General features: G+C 35.1%; 1 long non-coding RNA gene across 3 annotated transcripts in view; it reads left to right on the top strand.

The window, feature by feature from the left end:
• LOC117196746 (uncharacterized) overlaps window positions 1-12,331 on the top strand; it is a 72,402-nt gene that overhangs the window by 8,826 nt on the left and 51,245 nt on the right. For 2 of the 3 annotated variants that reach the window (XR_004477075.2, XR_007477183.1), the window contains exon 2: window positions 9,553-9,652. The exons of the other annotated variant lie outside the window; for it this stretch is intronic. This is a non-coding gene — a long non-coding RNA (uncharacterized LOC117196746). The remainder of the gene's footprint in view (window positions 1-9,552; window positions 9,653-12,331) is intronic. 3 annotated transcript variants of the gene reach the window in all.

The following is a 12,331-nucleotide window of genomic DNA, read 5'->3' on the forward strand; positions in this document are numbered from 1 at the left end:
AACTTTGAGCTTTTTAGTATTGATATGACAACAAATAGATGATCAAAACCTTAAAAAATTAAACAATTAAAATTGTCTGAAATAATTTTACATAACAATTTTAATTTTGTTGAATTTATCACTTGTTCTGATAGCATTTACACACAGTCTCAAAGACAAAGAGTTACTTTAGCAACTTGGCTGTCCCTGTGTAAATAAACTAATTAAATAGGCACTTATTGCAGGCTTATATATACATACACATGCATGCAGCCTTTTACTACTCACATGGGAAAATAGAAATAAGACTTAAGATCCAAACTTTAAGCCAAACAAACATTGAATTTAGCAGGTATAGACATGGTTTCTTGTGTTCATGCTCATCCTGTACATTTTTTACATTTCTTCTGCTTCTGGCCTGCACATTTTCTTGTCCACTCACCATTGTTACCTTTCTCACTTATGACCCATCAACTTTCCTATAATAATCATAATGTATAATCAATCCCTGTTTCTCTAATAATGAGAACTCTAATGATTATCCTTTATAGTAAATGCCCTGCACAACAGGGATAAAATTTAATTGAAATGTATACTGTATGTGCATCTTGGATAAAAATAAGTACCTTTAAGGGAAACATCAATGTTTCAGTTTAATAAAAATATCAAAAATACAAACACATTCCCTTATTTCAAAGAGAATTGTTTTAAGTTCTTCTTCAAAAGAAGAATCCATCATTAGCAATTCCAGTAGAACCTTCATTAATATTTCATGTCGTCACATCTCTATTCAAAAAAGCAACACTAATCACTAATTCAACCAATTCAATATATCGGAATTACTAAGAATTTATAAATACTTTATAATTATGCACTAACTAAATCTTTAAATTCTAAAACTGATTTTTTTTAAAGAATTAAGATGCGAAAACTTTGTGTACTTTTAGTTATATGATTGCTTAGGGGAAGTCTTTTATTCATACCTACCAATTAGAATACCTACAGAATGTATAACCAAAATCAGTTTCATAGCTATGCTTTATTCAGTACCTGTGAATGTAGTAAATATTGTTTATAACAGCACTTTCAAGATAATATGCTACTATGCTGTAAGAAATACATTTCTTAACCAACAAGTCCTACTGGTTCTTGAGCATGTAAAGCAGTACATTTCATGAAAGAAATAGAGAAGAATATAGCTTGATGATTTCTGTGTTTTTTATTCACTGGCAAAAGAGAAATAAAGATTGACAATTTCACATAAATCTTACTTTCTCAGGTAAAAGTGTGATATTATATAAGGGTCATAGTGTTGGTTAAGTTGCCTAAATTCTGGTGTGTAACAGTTAATTTAATAGGCTGTGTGGATAATGCATGACAGCTCTGAAGATAAATTTAAGTTCCTCATGATGCCACTATTTTGCTTGATTTGTTAAGTGAATCAAATGGTATTTGTGAATATGTGGTATTTTTTACTAGAAATCAGCAAGAGCAGAAAATAAAGACTGTCTCCAACAAAACTAAATACTATCTCTCTAGCCACATAGGTATGGGCAGAACAGAACAAGATTAGAATGGATAGAGAACTGGCCCTAAAATCTGCATGCTGAATTTATATTCCTGAATTCTAATATCAGGATTACCTTTTATAAACATTCCAGGTCTTTGTCAGTTCATTCAATTTAGACTTCATTATTCAACAAATGCTTATTAAGCCAACCATCATGTGTGACTCTTTAAGGGATAATATGATTAATAAGGCACATTCTCTTTATTCAGGAATTACAGTCTAATGAAAAGACAGATACATTCATATCTTACGCAAGGCAGAATGCTAAGTGCTGGAATAGAGATAGGAAGTGCTAAAGGAACAGAGCGGAAAGATAAATTTTAAGTAAGGTATTAAGGAGGGCCTCATAGAGGAGGTGGCACTTGAGATGAATATTGGAGAAGAGCTGAGATCCATCAGATGGTTATGATAGATCCTGCAAGAGTGACTTAATCTGCCTCATACCTCCCATCTCACCCCGCTTTAACCTGTACTACTTTTTCTTTTTTTCATAATATTCATCTTCTAATTTATTATTTATTTACCTCCACTAGAATGTAAGTGTTCAAACACAGATCTTTGTTTGGTTCACTGATGAACTTTGGTGCCTAGAATTTCCTGGCTCATTGTAGGCACTTGGTAAATATATGCGGAATGAATTAATGAGGGAAAATTATAAGTTAATCATGGAGGCAGAAAGTACAAGATATTTTTTTCAAAACTCTCCAGTGTGGCTGGTATGACTATGAAAGACATTTGATGGCCATATGATATAAATAGGAAAGAAACTAGATGTAGTATGAAATGGCCTAGGTTTCTTTTCCTTACTTTCCCATTAAGTAATGAAGCCAACTTCTCTGTAGCTCAGTTTCTCAGCTGAGAAACTGATGCTTGAACTGTAATAACATACATTTTATAAATAGTTGTTGAATAAATTAAATAACAAGAAGCTCTAGTTCTGAAATCTTTATGATTTTTAGCCATTTTACATTTATTTGTATATATTTTATCTTTATTTGGGCTTTGCTGCCCTGAAATTGTACTCTCTTGCCAAAGTCATCTCTATATCATTTCATTTATTGTTTAAAAAAACTGAATTCTATAATGTAGCTGTATCTCCTCTATCAAATAAAATGATGTTGAATGAATATGTCCAACATTTGCTAAAGTCAGATATATCTCAATGTAACATAACATGCAATGTCAGGGTAAATACACACTAATCTCAGCTGTCACATCAATTAGCTTTTATTGTTCCAAATTACATCAACTCATAGAAAAAGGGAATTCCTTTTTTTTTTTTAGGAACAGACCCATGCAGCTAGAATCACTAAAAATTCAGTCCATGGTATGGTAGTAGGTTGGTGTCCATTTTGCAGATTTGCCTTGTGAACAAATCCACATCTTTTCTATCCCTGTAATTCATAGGGTCATTTATTCACCCATCTTCCTCATATTTTTCTTCCTTCCCCTGTATTTTACATCAACATTTAGTAGTATCATGAGCCATTTTGTTCAGTGTCTAGTTCACCCTTGTCCAGTAGATGTTCTGAGATGTTCAAGATGTTCTGTATCCAATATAATAGCCACTATGACACGTGTGGCTATTATTGAGCACAGAAGATTTAAATAAGCTCCAGAATACAAAAATATTCAGGTTTCATTTTTAAAAATTATTTGTCACACCAAGAAGTGGGAAGCACTGAAACTGATATTGTTCTTTCAGAGGTTCCACAATGAATGAACCTCAGTTGAATAAGTGCATCTCAAACTCATATGAAAAAAAAAGACAAAAGATGTCAACACTAAGATGACACAGATGTTAAAATTATCTGTCAGAGATTTTGAAGCAACCATGATAAAAAGCAATCAATGAGCAATTTAAAGAAACACACTTGAAACAAACAAAAAAATGTACAAAGCCTCAGAAATTATATAGAAGATATAAAGAAGAACCAATTGGTAATTTTAGAAAATTGTGGGAAAATACGATAACCAAAATAAAAAGCTCAGTAGGTGGGCTCAACAGGAGAATGTAAGGTACAGAGGAGAGAATTAGTGATCTGGAAGATAGAACAGTGAAATTACTAATCTGAACAGCACAGGAAAATTAAATTAAAAAAAAAAAGATCAGAGTCTCAGGGACTGGTGGGACCAAAACAAAAGATAACATTTGTGTCATTAGGAGAGGAGAAAGTGAGACTGAAAAAGGACTTGAAGAAATAATTAATGAAAACTTCCCAAATTTGGAAATCTATAGATTCCGGAAGCTTGGCAAACCCCAAACTAAATAAACCCAAAGAAACCCACACCACAGCACAGTAAAATTAAACTTCTAATAACAAAAAAATTTTGAAGGCAGCCAGAGAAAATGACATTTTACCTACAGGGAAAAATAATTCAAATGACAGCAAATTTCTCATCAGAAACAATAAGAGCCCAGAAGAAAGTAGCATAAGACCTTTCAAGTGCTGAAAGAAAAGAACTGTCAGTCCAGAATCCTATACCCAGCAAAAAATTGCCCTTCAGGAGTTAAGGAGAAATCAAGAAATTCTCAGATGAAGGAAAACTAAGAGAATTTGTCATCGACAAACGAACTCTATCAGAATAATTAAAGGAAGTTCTCTAAACAGAAAGGGAATGATAAAAAAGAAAACTTAGAACATCAGAAGAACATGATAAACAAAAATATAGGTAAATACAATAGGCTTTTTTTCCTCCTCTTGGTTCTAAATTAAGATTGTTGGTGGAAGCCAAAAGTTATAACACTGTCTGTTGTGGTTTTACATAGGAAATATTGAAGACATTTATATTGTAAACAAGGGATAGTAAAGGAACATACAGGGAGGTAAATCTCACATAATATACAACAATTAACTCAAAATGGTCTTGTAGTCAAATGTAAAACTTAAAACTCTAAAACTTTTAGAAAAAAAGTAGGAGAAAATAATTGGAATGTAGGGCTACACAGAGATCTTAGATTTGACACCAAAAGCGTGATCAATCAAAGAAAAATTGATGAGTCAGATTTTGTCAAAATTAAAAACTTTTGCTTGTGGAAAGCCCTGTTAAGAGTATGAAAATATAAGCTCCAGACTGGAAGAAAATATTTGTAAACCACATATGTGATAAAGAACTAGTATCTAGAATACATAAAGAACTTTACAAATTCAATAGTGAAAAACAAAACAGTCTAATTGGAAAATGGGCAAAAGATAGAAACAGACATTTCATGGTAAAAATGCATACACATGAAAAGATATACAATTTTATGAGCCATCAGGGAAGTGCACATTTTAAACCACAATGAGATATCAATACATACCTATCAGAATGACTACAATTAAAAAATAGTGACAACACCAAATGCTGGCAAGAATGCATGGAAAGTAAATTACTCATACATTACTGGTGGGAATGTGAAATGGTATAGCCACTCTGAAAAACAGTGTGGCAATTTCTTTAAAAACTAAACATGCAGCTACTATACAACCCAGCATTTGCACTCCTGAGCAATTATCCCAGAGAATTGAAGACTTAAGTTCATATGAAAACCTGTACATGAATATCTGTAGCAGCTTTATACATAATATCCAAAACTGGAAACAACTAGATGTTAAAGATGCCCTTTAACATGTGAAAGGTTAAACAAATTATGGTACATCCATGGCATGGAATATTATTTAATAAAAAGGAAGACCATTGTGAAGCAATTATACTCCAATAAAGATGTTAAAAAAAATAAATAAAAAGGAAGGTACTACTGATACACTCAACAACCTATATGAACCTTCAGAGAATTATGCTGAGTGAAAATAAAAGCCGATACCCAAAATTACATACTGTGAACTTAGAACAAATTATTCCATTTATGTAACATTATTGGGAGTTACTTGGTAACCTAGTGGTTAGGATTCCGGGCTTTCACTGCCGTGGTCTGGGTTCAAGCCCTGGTTGGGGAACTGAGATCCCACAAGCCACACAGCATGGCCGGAAAAAGAAATGTGTGTGTGTGTGTAACAGTATTGAAATGACAAAATTATAGAAATGTAGAATGTACTAGTGATTCCCAGGAGTTGGGGAGGGTTGGGGGCAGAATGGAAGTAGATACGGCTACTGAGGATTCCTTGTGGTGATGAAAATGTTTTATGTATTGACTGTATCAATGTCAGTAAGTGATATTGTACTATAGTTTTGTAAGATGTTACCATATGGGATCTCTCAGTATTATTTCTTACCATTGCATGTGAATTCACACTTACACAAAAATAAACAAATATATCATATTAGCCAATTCATGTTTAGCATTAGAATTATTCAAGTTTACGGTTTTCTTTAGTGAAATAAAATGAGACTTTATAATCCTTTACCTTCTAGCTGATAAATAAAAATGAATTCATCTTAGTTTCATCCTTCTTAGCACTATAGTTCAGATGAATGTTTTATTACTTTCATTTAGTAGAATTACTATTCTATTGTTTACTAATATTACTGTCTAATCTGACAATTAATGTTAGTTTTCCTTTAAAAGATGTTGATTTGAGAAGTATTCCTTTCTTCACAAGCTCTTGGAATTTATATATTATTCAAGCCTTTGAAAAATGTTGTATCTTTCTCTAATTTGTCAGGCAGAGAAAAGAACCGCTATATTCGATGGTTTCTCTTCCATCACTGCTCTACTTTTACTTTTGGACTAACTATTGTGTTTTAGACTGTTAGGGCTGTTTTTACTTTATTCATCATCTGAATTTCCTTTTTTGTTTTTTTTTAAAAAAACATTTAAATTTATTTATTTATTTTTGGCTGTGTTGGGTCTTCGTTGCGGTGCACGGACTTCTCATTGCAGTGGCTTCTCTTGTTGTGGAGCACAGGCTCTAGGTGCGCGGGCTTCAGTAATTGTGGCTCAGGGGCTTAATTGCTCTGTGGCATGTGGGATCTTCCAGGACCAGGGATTGAACCCGTGTCCCCTGTTTTGGCAGGTGGATTCTTAACCACTGTGCCACCAGGGAAACTCCCAAATTTTCTTTTAATGAAAGCAACAAATATTTACTGAGTGTCAATTATATTTCATGGACTATTCTAGAGGTGGAAGAAGCAGTAGAAAACAAGACAAAACTCCCTGTCCTCAAGGAGTGTTTATATTCTAGAAGGAAGGTAGAAACAGATAATTGAAATATATAGTATATCAGATGGAGATAAATCCTATGGAGGAAAATAAAGGCAGAAAAGGAGACTAAGGAATGTAGGTAGTTAGGTGCATTATTAAATAGTTTCATCAGGGAAGCTCTTGTCTTATTTATAATGGTGAACAATCACACTGTAACATGTTTAAATGTAAATTTTCCAAAGGTAATTTTAATTCTCAGTAAAAGACTATGGCTATAGCAGGCTCCCCTGGTGGTGCAGTGGTTGAGAGTCCACCTGCCAATGCAGGGGACACGGGTTCGTAAAAAGACTATGGCTATAGAACAAGAATTTGCAAATTTTTTCTCCACTGTGATGCATGTGGCTGATGGCATTCACGTGTGTCACACACTCCCATAAGTGAACCAGTGACCAGTGAGACCTTGTGTGCTATGTGTAGTTCCTGGTACCTGGCTATAATTCCACCTTGTTCTCTCTCACTAACGAAAAGCAACTCAAATGGCAGTGAGAATGAGTGAGAATATATGTTATTGGGATAGTCTTAGATTTGAATATGTTTAAAGTATATCACTTTTAAAAGTTAGTCATTTATTGCTTGCAATATACAACTTATTTCAACACTTTTGCATGTTGAATCATTGCCATTGAGAGTAATAGTAATTGCATGTATATAGTAATATCTAACTGGTAGCTCACAAACCTTCTACCTATTTCTAGGGAATAGGCATTGATAACAGGGAAGTTGAGTTATCAAGGTTATCAATTGGTATCAAATTGTTATTAAATTGACAAATTTAATTGACAAATTGTCAATTGTTATCAAAGGGCAAAAGTTATAGAATCGATAGTTTCAGAATAGTTTCAGATGATCACCCTTGATGAATACTTCAAGAGAAGCTGAAATTTGACATTAAAGTAAGCAAATACTCGGTAGATTGTATGACTGAATTTTGCTCCCTGAGTGGGCAAATTTTCCTGGCTTAAAAGTTAAATAAATCAGTTGTTATTATGTTGCTACTCAGTATTACTACTCACTGGTTCAAAACATTTCAAATGACAAAATACCAAGAAATGATTACATCCAGCCAAACAAAGACCAAGGTAAAAATTCCTCACCATAGGAATTCTTTTCAATGCAGTAAACTTTTATGAAATGTCCACTATGGAATAAGCATGTACTGTGCACTGGAGGCCAAAGAGAGAATTAAGACAAGGTCTTTATTTTTTTATTTATTTAAAATAGATCTAGTTTTTATTGATTAGCATACAGTCCAACAGTGTTAGCCTTGATATCCCTATATGATAGACGTATCATGAGATTATGTAATTAGATCTTGGCTTAGAAGTTTTCAAGAGGAAAAAAAATCCAATAAAAATGAATATGATGCCAAATACCTCAACCATTTGAGGGGATGAGTGAAATGTGGGACAGGGGTTTAAGTGAGGAATCCCTTGGCCCCATATTCAGAGGAGCCTGTGAACTATGCTGGTCATCACCCACAATTCCAAGTCCTAGTTTCATCCCTAGTGAAGAGGCATCTTGAAAATTACCTGTTTCTATACATTTTCAGGAATCAAATTCCATTTGATCATGTTTCTCATACAAACCCAAGCCATGGTGGGAAGTGCCTCAGTGTGGTACCTGAGTTCCCACTGTAATAGGTTGTATCTTGATCTACAGGGTAGACGAGGGGTCCCCACCTCAATGCCTGCCTTTCAAAAGCATTACATGGACTTCTTTAGCAATTTGGCTTAGAGATATGAGTTATAATGGGATTCCTGAAGCTTAGGGCTGAGTCCACAAAACACTATTCTGTTTCAGTTACCCTCACCCTCCAAAAAGGTAATTTAAATGACTCCTCACTCATTTGTCCCATAGTCAACAGGAGATGCCAATTAGGGGTACATAAGTACTTGGAAATGCTGAGCATATCCTTTATTCTTTATTCTAATTCTTGGTAGTGTGCTCCAGAGCATGCATAAGAGAGCTGCCTGCCAAGGTTATTGTGGTTGTTAAGAATTCCACCTCCCTCCCTGAAGTTAGCACGATTCTGGACTTAGCTGGGCTCCCTGGTGGCAAAAAGGCACAGTAATGTAAAATGTTTTCAAATGTTGAGAGTTTGGAAAAATGCCAAATGAATGATACTCATTCTTAAGAGTTAATCACTGCATGCATTATGTATGTCTATATTAACATATTTGCACATTTTCATTTCACATCTAGTCAGTGGCAAGACTTAGCTGATTAAAACGTAGCCTTGTAAGAGTTATTTCATGGTTAAGCGTCTTCACAGGTCTTCAATGTTCATTTCTAGAACAAGAAAAGATGCATGTTGCCCATGTTATGAAGAGTAATATAAAATCAGGGACTCATTCAGTCTTTTTAGTACTTGACTGTTTGCTGAGTGCTTACTATGTACAAAGCACTGAGTTGAAATTAGCTGTATTTTGGAGTCTTTTTTTCCTATTTACTGCGCTTCATTTGGGATGGATGATTGAGTTGGCTGAGCTAGAGTTTATCACATTCAGATACCTTGCTGGTTTGATCAGGCTGCATTTTCTTTTGTCTATTTTCTTTTTCTACATGTAGCAATAACAGCTATGTTATATCTTTTGCTTTAAATAAACACTTCTGAGTGCTAGTGCAATTTTAAGTCAGACACTACCTCTAAGTTTCCTCATTTATTAAAAATAAGAAGTTAAACCTTAAGACTCTTTTTGCTTAGCCCTGTAGAATTTTATGATGTTAGTTTATAAATGTTGACTATAAGGGGAAATATTTTTGGAAGCAAAGTTCTAGGGAGCCTATGGTAAAATTAAGTAGGTGAAATTTATCTTCTGTACTTCAGTTCCTCTGACATTTCTCCCTCTGTTTTTAGCACCCATACCTCCCATAAAGGCCTCAATATCCCTACCCTAAAATGGAAGAGTAAGGAGGATAAATCACAGATCTGCCACTCAGTAGCTATATTACATTGGGTAAGTTATTTATCCTCCAGGCCTGAGATTCCTCATCCATAAAATAGGGATTATCACAGGATATTCTTCATATGGTCATTGTGAAGATAAATAAAATATCGAATGTGAAGTACTTAGCACATGTGCATGTACACATTAAAGATGAACGAAAAGTTGCTAGCTTTTTATTTTGCTAAGTAAAGACATTAAGGAAAAAAACACAACCTTCGTCTACTATCACTATCACTTTATAAAAGAAACGACATAGTACCATCCAAAAAGAACATCATCTCAGAATTTACAATTTTAATTTAAAAAGTTACTACATTGTCCTTGTTGCTCATGTTTCACCATAAATTAATGAAAACTTCACCGTGGACCAACTTCTATCTGCAGACCTGTGTTTGGAAACCACCGTGGTGACTTTCCAATTGTCTTATTCATCAAAATTTACCTACCGTGGTCTCATTCCCTTGAAGCCCAGTTCTCTTTTCTATCACTACAGCTCACTGGTTGGTCTATAGTGAATGCTGATGTATAAATGTATTCACCTCTTCAAGAACATATTTATGTTCTAAGACAGGGGGCTTTATCCAAATTAGTGATAGTAGTGGTGAGAATTTCAGACCAGTTGGCAATTCTGGAGGAAAACAATGTAGGTGCAGGCGCCCTTTTCAGCATCCTGAAAGTTCACCTGCTTTATACATGTATATGGCTGGTCTTGTACCCAACCTTCTTTATGTTGAGGAAAGTTAGAGCTGCCACAGATAGGCTGGGCCTTTGAGTGGATTCCTCAGCAACACCTGTGGGCCACTCCTTAACTATCAATGTAAGTGAAATAATGGTCAGAAAGTTTTCCTGATTATATTTCAATTTATGCCACTTCTCCTGATCAAGCTTATCATCCTTAGTAGATCTTTGATCTCTGATGACCTTGATGCGAAAAGAACTTATTTGGGGTAGGTTTTTTCCAAGGATTGACATGAATGAGGCACATCATTCCCCAAAGGCTGGCCACTCGAGGTGGTAAATGATGGGCTTCTTCAGGAACAAAAGCAGCAGCTCTAATGCAACAAGACTGGATTTCATTTCAGATGTCATAGGGGTAAATGACAGTATAGCCTACAGTGCACTATAGTACAATAGTGAAGAGTATGGGTCTGGGGTCAGAAGACATTGATTCAAACCTGAGGTTAGACACTTGTCAGCTGTGGAAAGTAGTTAATCTCTCTAAATTTCAGTTTCCTGAAAATGGGTTAAGAATAGTACTGACATCACAAGCCTGTTACGAGGACTGAACAAGTTAACTCATGTGAAACGTTTTAGCACAGTGCCTGCCCACGGTAAGCGCTTGGTTAATGTTAGCTTTGTATTATTATGTGCACTGTAACAGGATGTGCCCACTTTACTGCTGGCCTCATTAACCACTCATACTAAGTATATTTGCTGTTTTATTCAGAACACACTCTGAAATCATAAAATATGCAAACTCAGGTCCAGATCTGAGCAAATGCAAGGCATATCTTGGAGTTCCCCTTTTAATAGGTTCCACTGAAATATCCCAGCCTTTACTTGAACTTTATCTTACTTCCTCAAATCACCTCTCACTTCTCTTTTGTTGCTGCTATCAGTCCTGTTTCACTCAGATTGCTTCTAAGAGAGGACTTTCTTTGTTGTTGTTTTTGGTTTGGGGTACTGTGATTGACAGCACATTCTTTCATCATGAGCAAACATTACTTGGGTTGTCTAGTGGGTGGAATATCTCAATCCACATTATTTCTCAAGAGTGATGCTCAACAAGTTTGTCTTGAGTGGTCAGATCTCATAATTGCAGCCAATTTTCAATTATCCACATAAAAAGGCTGTTGGTACAGATAACAGAAAATTACAGATTCTAAAATTGTGGTTAATCATCCAGCAGAGTCGAACCAGACTTCTATATATACCCAGTGGCAATGCCAACTGGGTTAAAGGAATTTAGTCTCCCTCTAATCTCCTTGAAACCCTACTCTTTGATATGGATACTTGGTATAGTCTCAGTCTTATGCAAAGTGCTGAGAAATTACAGCTTTGAGTCCTTTCTTCCAATGAGATTGTGGCTCCTATATTCTTGTAAAGTAGAAGTTCCAGAGCTGGCTCTGTCATAGGACTGGGCCCATCTTAGGTAATGTGTCAACCATGTGCCAAGTCACGATTGTGGCCAAGCCACAATGCATATGATTAATCTTCAATGCATACACCCCAGAGAGTGATCACTGTACATCTGGCCTGATTCATCTTCCTAGAGCTAGCTAGCTTCAGTACATAATAGGGGGGAAGCGCAGCCCGAGGCAACCCATTTCAACAGGGGAACAGAGATTTTTAGACATGTCTTCTTCATGTTGCACTGGCTTTCACACCGATTTTATCCCCTGGGGTCATACAGGACCAATCTATTCTCCTTCTTTGAATATTTGGAGAAAGCTATTACTTCCTGCCTGGCATTGCCATTAAGAACAGTATGACCTTGGCTAAATTCCTTCATCCCTCTGAGCTTTTTTTTTTTTAATTCTAGAAAGGAAGGAATTGGATTAGGTGGTCTATAAGAGATCTTTTAATTTCAATATTATATAATTCTATGAAAAATCTTTTTGATGCCAGTTTATTAACTGTATATTATATCCTATACCACACAATGTACTTACCATACATAATATCAAA

The sequence above is a fragment of the Orcinus orca genome, chromosome 4, assembly GCF_937001465.1.
Source record: "Orcinus orca chromosome 4, mOrcOrc1.1, whole genome shotgun sequence".
Classification (NCBI taxonomy): Eukaryota; Metazoa; Chordata; class Mammalia; order Artiodactyla; family Delphinidae; genus Orcinus; species Orcinus orca.